Source organism: Scyliorhinus torazame, chromosome 1 (assembly GCF_047496885.1).
Source record: "Scyliorhinus torazame isolate Kashiwa2021f chromosome 1, sScyTor2.1, whole genome shotgun sequence".
In the NCBI taxonomy this organism is placed as follows: Eukaryota; Metazoa; Chordata; class Chondrichthyes; order Carcharhiniformes; family Scyliorhinidae; genus Scyliorhinus; species Scyliorhinus torazame.
The window spans coordinates 31,902,962-31,912,346 of record NC_092707.1 but is presented as its reverse complement, the minus strand read 5'-3'; the positions used below and the strand labels follow the sequence as shown (position 1 = coordinate 31,912,346).

Below are 9,385 nucleotides of genomic sequence, written 5' to 3'. Positions count from 1 at the left end.
TGATGAGGACCTTTTTGAGGTCCCTTGCTTAGGCGATGATAATAGTCTATTAGGTGCCAGTGCTTGGAGTGGGGATGTTGCCATGAGGTCATCTGCTCATCTCTCTGGCAGAACAGGGTGTAATGATCAGATCATTAACATTTTGTCAGGATGAGGACTCCGTTGGCATTTGTTTTCCCCACGCCTGCCTGCCTAACACGCCTTTCCAAAGTTTTACATGTCTTCCGACTCTGACATTGAAGTCGCCAAGGAAAATCAGCTCATCTCCCTTTGGGATGCAGGACAGCGATTGGTCGAAGCTAGAGGAGAATGTCTCTTTTGGCTTGTCCGTTGCAGCTAGGGGTTGGGCGTAGACACAGGCACCTCGGGTGTACTGTTTCTGGGGCAGGGTGTGCTGTAGGCTCATGAGCCGTTCGCTCACCCCGCAGAGCGGTTCGTTGAACCGTTCTTCTGGTTTGCCTTTCCTGAAGAAGATGTATCAGGCACTTTGTTCTTTAAGCTGGCCTTCTCCTGCCAGTTGTGTGTTGCCCAGGGCATCGATGTCAATGTTGTGGCGCAGGAGTTCCTGGGCTATGATGGTGGTGTGACATTCAGGTCTGTTGCTGTTGTCCATGAGGATCCTGACGTTCCAGGTCCCGAAAGTCATTTGGGTGGGTGGGGTGGGAAATGCCTGTGCATGGATTCTTTTAACGTGGGATGGTCATTGCACTCCACCACACAGTCCCAGCGGAGTGAGGTCTTCGCCCAGTGGCAGGGAAATCCAAGAGTACTGGAGATCAGGCTTTGCTGTAAAGCGGGGACTTCGGTGGCTGAAGAGCTCCTCTCTGACTATCATTCTGGCTTCCGCCCATCAAGAGGCACAATGGATATGGGGCGGGATTCTCCGAGCCTCCGTGCCAAAATTGCGATCGGCGCAGGGGCGTAGAATGGCCGTCAAACCCGAAACCCGGTTCGACGCCGCTCCCGCTTGTAGGAGCGGTTTCAAGGCCTGTGTATTGAGTCGGCTGGCATGTGGGCTTTTCTCCCGTGGCTCAACTCAGTACAAAGAGCAGCAGACACATCAACAATCTGAAAGACGGTTTTATTCTCGACAAGCTTGCATTCACGTACATGAGAGATAAGACCTGGATAACTGCCAAGATCCTTCTACAGAACTAAGACAAAAACTCAGTACATATACAACTTTCAAAAATCAATAGCCCTTCCCAGTTGGATGCGATCCAATCCCTGAAGCTGCTATGTTTAAACTTATCCAACAGAATTGCAAGCAATTTTCAAACTTCACCCAATAGAATTGCAAGCAACCCATGATTGATCCTCTTCCTGACAGCTGTGTACAATCTCAGCATCCTGTGCTCATTGTTTGTGAGAAACAGGACAACAGAACCAGCATCCTGGATTGTTCCACAGACAGGATATCAGAAGTGACGTCCTTTTGGTCAAGTTAGCTATCCTAAATCCCATTTGATTACTTATTACTGCTATGTCCTAGAAATACATATTTAATGGTTAATAATGATTACTCAGTACACGCCCTATAATTCTTCTCAATCCTTAATAAAGTAAATTATGTAAAACTACTCTAGTGGCATGCTAGCTATTCAGTTTTAATAGGTATCATTGCTGACCCCCCCCCTCTTCACCGCGATTCTCCAGTCTCCAGAGAATCGGCACGATTCGCGCACGCACGGTCTACACGGTGCGGGTCGGGGGCCATTGACAGAGCCCCTGCGGCGATTCTCTGATGGAAACTGGCCGAGTTCCCGACGGTGTGGTTCTAACCACGTTTTGTCTGTCGGGAAGGGCCAGTGGCGCCTGCGGAGTCAGTCCGGTCCGCGGGCGCACGCAATCTCGGGGGGGGGGGGGGCTATCTTTTTGGTGCCAGTCCGTGGTGTGGGTCCGCCATGTCGCGTGGGGCGGCCGCCACCGCCGTGCGCATGCGTGGACCCCCAACCGGAAGTCCAGAGTGATTCGTCAGCGTCGTGGGGACAAAGCCCCATTGTTGGAGAATTCTGCCCAGGATCTTCCACGCACGACAAATCCAGGAAAAGTGCAGGGAGCAGCATCTACCTCTGTCCACGTCCTTCTTCAAACTCGCAAAGCCCTTCGACTCTGTCAACCGAAAGGGATTGTGGAACATCCTCCTCAAATACGGCTGCCCGCAGAAATTAATCCACCTGCTTCACACTGAAATGCAAACCGTGGTCCTCACCACCTGACCCAATACGTGTGCAAACTGGGATCAAACAGGGCTGCGTCATCGCACCAACAATCTTCTCCATCTTTCGTGCAGCAACCCTCCACCCCATCACCCTGACGCTCCCTGCTGGAGTGGAGCTAACCTGCTGGACAAGCGGGAAACTATTCAACCTCCGATCCAAGACCACCCCAACTTCTGTCGTTGAGCTGCACTACGCAAAAGGTGCCCGTGTGTGCGCACACTCAGAGGCCAAGCTATAAACTATCATTGACGCATTCACCTTGGTGCATGAGAGAATGGGCCTCAGACTAAACATCCGGAAAACAAAGGTTGTCTCGGAGCCTTCGCTCAGCGTGAGCAGATATCAACAATGAAATCCAACATCGACTCCAATGCGCCAGTGCAGTCTTTGGACCCCTGAGGAACAGAGTGTTCGAAGACCGAGGCTTCAAATCCAGCACCAAGCTCATGGACTACCAAGCAGCCGTGGTCCCCACCCTCTTGTATGCTTGGGACGTCCCTTCTCGAAGGCACTTATTAGTGATCCTGAAAGGATTCCTTAGCGCACAAGGGTATGGGATTGAGTCAAGTCCTGTACTGTGGTTAATATCCTGTTACCCACATTATGGTTGGGATGTTACTTTGTCTGAATAAAGAACAAAGAAAAGTTCAGCACAGGAATAGGCCTTCGGCCCTCCAAGCCTGCGCCAAGCTGCCCGTCGCACCTAAAGACGTTTACACTTCCAGAGCAGCCTTTTCTCTTCTTCATCATATGGTGGTGTGCGCACACTGGGAGTACGGACCTATGGTTGTATGCTGGTCCTCCTTATCCTGAGTTCCTCTGCCCTAGTGGTTTCCCCTTTTTAAAATCCTGTCTCTATTAGGTTATTGGGAGAAACATAGAAAAATAGGAGCAGGAGGAGGCCATTCAGCCCTTAAAGCCCACTCCATTATCCATTATGATCATGGCTGATCATCCAGCTCAATAGCCTAATCCTGCTTTTCCCCCATATCCTTTGATCCCCTTCGCCCTAAGTGCTATAACTAACTGCTTATTGAAACCATACAATGCTTTGGACTCAACTACTTCCTGTGGTAACAAATTCCACAGGCTCACCACTCTCTGGGTGAAGAAATTATTCATCTGCCCTAAATGGTCCACCCCGTATCCTCAGACTGTGACCCCTGGTTCGGGACACACCCACCATCAGGAACATCCTCCCTGCATCTACCCTGTCCAGTCCTGTTAGAATTACATAGTTTCGATGAGATCCCCCCTCATTCTTCTGAACTCCAGCAAACAAAATCCTAACCGATTCAATCTCTCCTTGTGTGTTAGTCCTGCCATCTCAGGAATCAGTCTGGCAAACCATTGCTGCATTCCCTTTATAACTAGAACATCCTTCCTCAGATAAGACCACCAAACCTGCACACAATATTCCAGGTGTGGCCTCACCTAGGCCCTATATAATTGCAGCAAGACATCCCCGCTTCTGTACTCTAATCCTCTTGCAATGAAGACCAGCATGCCATTTGCCTTCTTTACCGCCTGCTGTACCTGCATGCTTACCTACAGTGACTGATGTAAGAGGACACCCAGGTCTCGTTGCACGTTCCCCTCTCCTAATTTATGGCCATTCAGATAATAATCTGCCTTGTTTTTGCTATCACCGTGGATAACCTCACATTTATCCAAGTTATACTGCATCTGCCATGCATTTGCCCACTCACTCAATTTGTCCAAATCACACTGAAGGATCTATCTCTGCATCCTCCTCACAGCTCATCCTCCCACCCAAGTTGGTGTTATGTGCAAATTTGGAGATATGGAGCTGGATTCGCCACCGCGCCGTATTTCCGTTTCACTCCGCTGGCGGGATGCTAAGTTACGCCGGCTGGTCAATGGGGTTTCCCATTGTGTGGCAGCCCCTCGTCGTCGGAAAACGCTCAGGTTGCCGGCAAAATGGAGCATCCCGTCGGCGGAGGATCCAGCACCTGACATTTCGCTCCCATCTCTAAATCATTAATATATATTGCGAATAGCTGGGGTCCTAGCACTGGTCCCTGTGGTACCCCACTGGTCGCTGGCTACAAATTAAAAAAAGACCCAGTAATTCATACTCTTTGTTTCCTGTCTGCCAGTCAGTTTTCTATCAATCTCAATACACTGCCCCCAATCCCATGTGCTTTAATTTTACACATTAATCTTTTATGCTGGACCTTGTCAAAAGCCTCGAGGCGCTGACCATACCATTATCCAAATCAATAGCTGCTGGTCCCCTATGTATAAATGTGTGGAACGATCATTGGTCAGTACTGTACCAGAGGTTGGGGTTATGCTGCGTTTTGTGGTAGACGTAAGATATCCCTTTAGAAATGGGGTTTTTGCAAATGTTCTTTTGTGTTTTGTTATGGTGGGGCTCCTGCAGGGGTACAGACAGGTCTGGTATGCGAGGGGAAATGGTTACCGTATCATTGGTGCCTCTGGTGATGCTGGAGTTAAGGGAGATATGTACAAGTGTGCTCAAGAACATGGCACAAAGAACTTATCCTGAAATCCTGTAGGCGTTGTGAGCAATTGCCCCTTGGGAAGATATGCACCTTTTTACCATGTTTCATGGCTTTATTTTCTCCCTTGTTCTCTGATGGTGCATTTAGAGGTGCTACGTTGAGCCTAATGATTGCACTGAGTCAGCCATATTGCTGTTTTCCTGTCCTCCTCCGTACTCCTGTATGTGGCTTTGTTGGGTTATTTGCTAAAATGAAAAACAATTCAGAAATACAAACATAAGAGGACTCATGGATAAGTCAGTCTCAATTTACCTGGAATTGAAAGGCAATTTATTTTCTCCCCAACTGAGTCCATGAATTTATTAACTTGTAATACACACAGCGGTTAACACTTCCTCGGGCACGTCTCAAGAACCCTACCTGTTCTGAGGGCTAGGATGGTGTCAAATGACTCAAATGCAATATCATTGTATTTATCCTAAGATGATCCTGCAATCGAGAAGCGGAGATGAAAAACCATTGGTTAGGCATTGCCAAGTTTTGCTTTCAAATGCTTACGAGGATGTTTACTCAAGCAAGTAAGCGGTTTTACATTAGGTTCTGGGACAGAATCAGTAGAATTTGCAAAGAGTCTCTAATCTAACAATGAGTGGCAGGAAGATGGTTAGGAGGGGTTATTGGGATGGGTTGGAAGTGAGGGTTTAAGTGGGTCGGGGCAGACTCGATGGGCCGAATGGCCTCCTTCTGCACTGTATGTTCTATATGCAGCTGGAGGGGCTTTTCTTGTTTGTTGGAGGTAAATGGCAGTTTTTTGCCAACCTAAATTCAAACTTATATGGCTGTAGGTTTGAGGATAACTTCACGTGCACGTGTATCACAGAATATTATCAGCCCACACGGGTCTTTGCTTACTGGACAGCAACTCCAGAAAGAGCAGGGAGAGAAAAACAAATGAGAAACAGATACTCAGCTTATATAAAATGACTTTATTTCTAATTTTCGATCTGGTACATTACAAATACATTTATACTCTGATATCAGCTTATGGAGCTTTAAAATCACAGCATGACTAGCAAACAAAAAAGTAATCGACTACCACCCATATATACTTTATAAATATAGGAAAATCATTTACGGTGTCTGTACATAAACTAGACATCTGAATGGCATGTACTTTGACAAAATGTGAAATTATTGGATGGATAATAAAAAGCAGATGTCACTTATAGTCATTGCACCATTATTCTGATCACCTACAATGGGTTATTCCATTTGTGATTCCGCAGGTGAACAAACAGCCCATGTAATAATCTGAAGCATTAGAGCAATCCAATTCACATTAAAAGGCCAACTGGTAACATCCGGGACTTTCTAAAGTTAATTCGCCCCCGCTTCTTTTTATATTATCTATTGAGATTTAAGTGTTGTGAAGTTGAAAGCTCATTAACAAGATAGTCGGCTCCAGATAAACACATTCATGAACCAAGTGCAGAATTCCAAACTAATGAAGACACCCCAATTAATGCTCAGCTATAAAACATGAAGTAGCTATGTAATGGTCGCGTGCGTTAAGAGCATCAACATGGATCAGCTGGGCAATGTGGATTCATTCCCAGGCCAGGACTTCCCAATGTCTGGCGTGTTAGTACAAGGAAATGGAGCATAGGCCAGAATCCTCCACGTCGACAAGAGGCAAGGAAGCGACAGCCACGAGGAAAGGTACTCATTGCCGGGATGCTCTCATGTGGCTTCTCGCAGCTTGGCTAATGGTAGGATCCTGGGAGCAGGATACAACCCCGCCCTTAGGCCAGTCAGTCACAGGTGGTGTGGAATTAGGAGGGCAGGAGGAAATAAAGGATTGATAATGACACAAAAATCACAAAATCCTGATTCAAGCATAAAATCCTCCAAACATCTCCAGTCACTGAATACAACTGAATTCATGGTCACATTTTACACATCTGAATACTTTCACATAAACTGCTTTGGGGAAGATGGGACTCAGTTGAGTTCACTGCAGAAGCTAATATTTAGAATCATATTTTAAAATTATTTTGATACCCTCAATGTATTTAGTTGCAGGCTGATACAGCAGCCTCACAGGAATACGATCCAGGTCACAGGCATCACTGGGGGCAAGCTGCCTGCAGAATGCTACCAGCAGAGGGTGGGATAGGTGGAACCGAACTCGTGCGGCCTGTCAATTTACCTAATAAGATTTGGCACGCAGACGAAAACACTTGCACTGTGGTTCAAAAGTATTATTTGCACATTGGAAAATTGGCTTATACATCACTCTATGGCAACACTACTTAATCATGTGCTTGGGCTCGTTCCTGATCCATTTTTCTTCTAGCCCAGGCCAATAGTGGTTTATAGAGTTAGGCACCTGCACTATTAGTGAATCTAGCAGTTTTAGCATGCCCATTTAATCCTTTCCCACACAGAAGTGGAAAGTGGACGATGTCCAAAGGCTCTCTTAGAAGGCACCCACATGCTCCCTCAAGGTTACTTGAGCTACGTCAGATTTAACATGGTCTGGTCAAGTACGTTACCCACTACCATTTTGTCCCATTCATCCCAAAACCTTAAATCTGCTGCAGTAGCTTCTGAAGAGTCATATTCGACTTTTAATGTAATTGTTTCTCTCTCCACAGATTCTGCCAGCATTGTTTTTATCCGAAGCTTGTGTGTCTGGAATATGGCTTATTGGCACGCTGGTTCTCTGTTCAGGAAGGAGCAGCAAGGGAAAGAGGGGAAGGCAGCACCACCTCTGCCCAAACATGGTTGCAGGAGACCCAGGATAGCTTTGGTCAGGAATGCACCCATTTGCATATTTGTAACTTGGAATAAAGGCCAGTGTTGTAAGAAATAGACACGCAGAGGTCAAGGATGTTGGTCTATTCACCTCTGCTGTTCCACTCTTTCTCGTCCTGATTTCCATCCCTCACCTTTCCTGAAATGGGACAAAATGGTGTCTTGATTCCCTTTTTTTCTTGTATTGAGTTCTGGTGGACCTTTGCAGTGCTACAAGCTACCCGAGAAGGGGGAGCGTAGAGATATGCACCTTGCCTTTGCCAGGTTTCAAGAAAACACCAAGCAATGTTGTATCGTGTACAAGGGATCTAGTTTCCAAAGTATATTCACCTAGTCCATTATCTCCTTGAACACTAGAAATTCATCTGCCCTGCTATTGAACATGTGTTAATTTGTGCACTGCGGAGGATTTGAAAGTAGAGAGTTTCATATAAAAGTGCACAGAAAGTGACATCTAAATTTACACATGTATTCAAACCAAAATAGTACTCAAGTCTTTTTCTGACTCATTTCTCTTATGTGGAACGTGCACATATTGTAATCGATACCAAATGGAGAGAAAGTCAGGAAAACAGAGCTGCGGGGAGGCAGGTTTGGAGGTGGGAGCATGTAGGCAGACATCGACAGGCATGGCAGAGGAAGATCACTTGTTTCTGGCTCGAGATCTTTTACAGGACCTAGACCTACAACTTGCCTTACTCGGAGTACTAACAAGAGTGAATTGTTATAGGGCAAAGACAGTCAAATTGGTCATCTATAGGTGTGGCTTTGAGGGATATAAATGGAACCCCAAACCCCCCTACTTGAGTGTCAAGTTCCCTGAAGAGAAGGTCCTACTTATGTTCATCAGAACTCAACTGGACTGGGGCTGCTGAATTCTCTCATTATTACCAGAGAGGGGAGGGCAATCCTGTTGGCACAGAATGAAAATGAATTTTTTAAAACGTCTAATGTGAAACAACACACATTGTGTGGGGCAGCACACGTCTAAACTCCAACACAGTACTGACCCTAACAGTGAGGCTACGGCCAGTGAATCGCTTTCAGCCAAGTTTTAAAAAGCCTCAATACTTCCAGCAACTTAACAGGGAGGAGGAGGAAAGAGAGGGGAAAATCCCGTGTGCAAATTCCAACAATCCCTCTTTTTAGGCCGTTAATAAAAACAAGGAAAGGCAAATGTACAACACATAACACTCTCGTGGTCTACGTCAATGTCGCGGGACTTGTAGCGAAAAGCAAACTATTCTTTCAAGGTCCACATTAATGCTCGATTTTCTACTCAATCTCACTGGGTTCCTAACTATTCTGCATTTAAACAAAGAGAATTAAAATGAGTTCAAGTACGTGAAGTGAGAATGACTGCAGAGAGGCCGTGACTGTAAAAAGGCACTTGGGTTTCACGTCAGTAAAATACCAAAAAGAAATGCAAATGATGCATAAAGTATGGGTGAAGCTTCATTTTCTAGCACAGAGAATGTGTTTGCAGACAAACGGGGGGTGTTTACTGTTCACATTTAGTGTTTAAATGAAGGGGGGGGGGGGGTGTGGAGAAAGAGAAAATAAATTCCACAATACTCTGGACTAAGTCTTTGACAGTCGTTTTTCATTCCACTCACACCTGACGTGTTTTCACTTCGCCTCTGCTTTTCACAGCTACCTCACTTGTTCCTGAGGGAGAGAAAAAAGAAAATCAATTCAAAATAATTTTTTAACAAGCCTCTGGATGTGTTGGAAACGTGGAACCGATTTTAATTAAGCACATACCCGATAACGGAATACAGTTGAAGAGAGAGAAAGTGTGAGACTTACTGGAAGTAAAGTGTAAAATATTCAAGCAGCTGGGCTTTCAGACTTTAG

General features: G+C 45.9%; 1 protein-coding gene across 1 annotated transcript in view; it reads right to left on the bottom strand.

Annotated features, from left to right (window-relative positions):
• Positions 1–5,682: 5,682 nt before the first annotated feature.
• Positions 5,683–9,385, bottom strand: part of ptpn11a (protein tyrosine phosphatase non-receptor type 11a) — a 76,949-nt gene continuing 73,246 nt past the window's right edge. The window contains exon 16 of the mRNA XM_072482750.1: positions 5,683–9,196. The gene's annotated coding sequence lies outside the window, so the exon portion shown is untranslated. The remainder of the gene's footprint in view (positions 9,197–9,385) is intronic.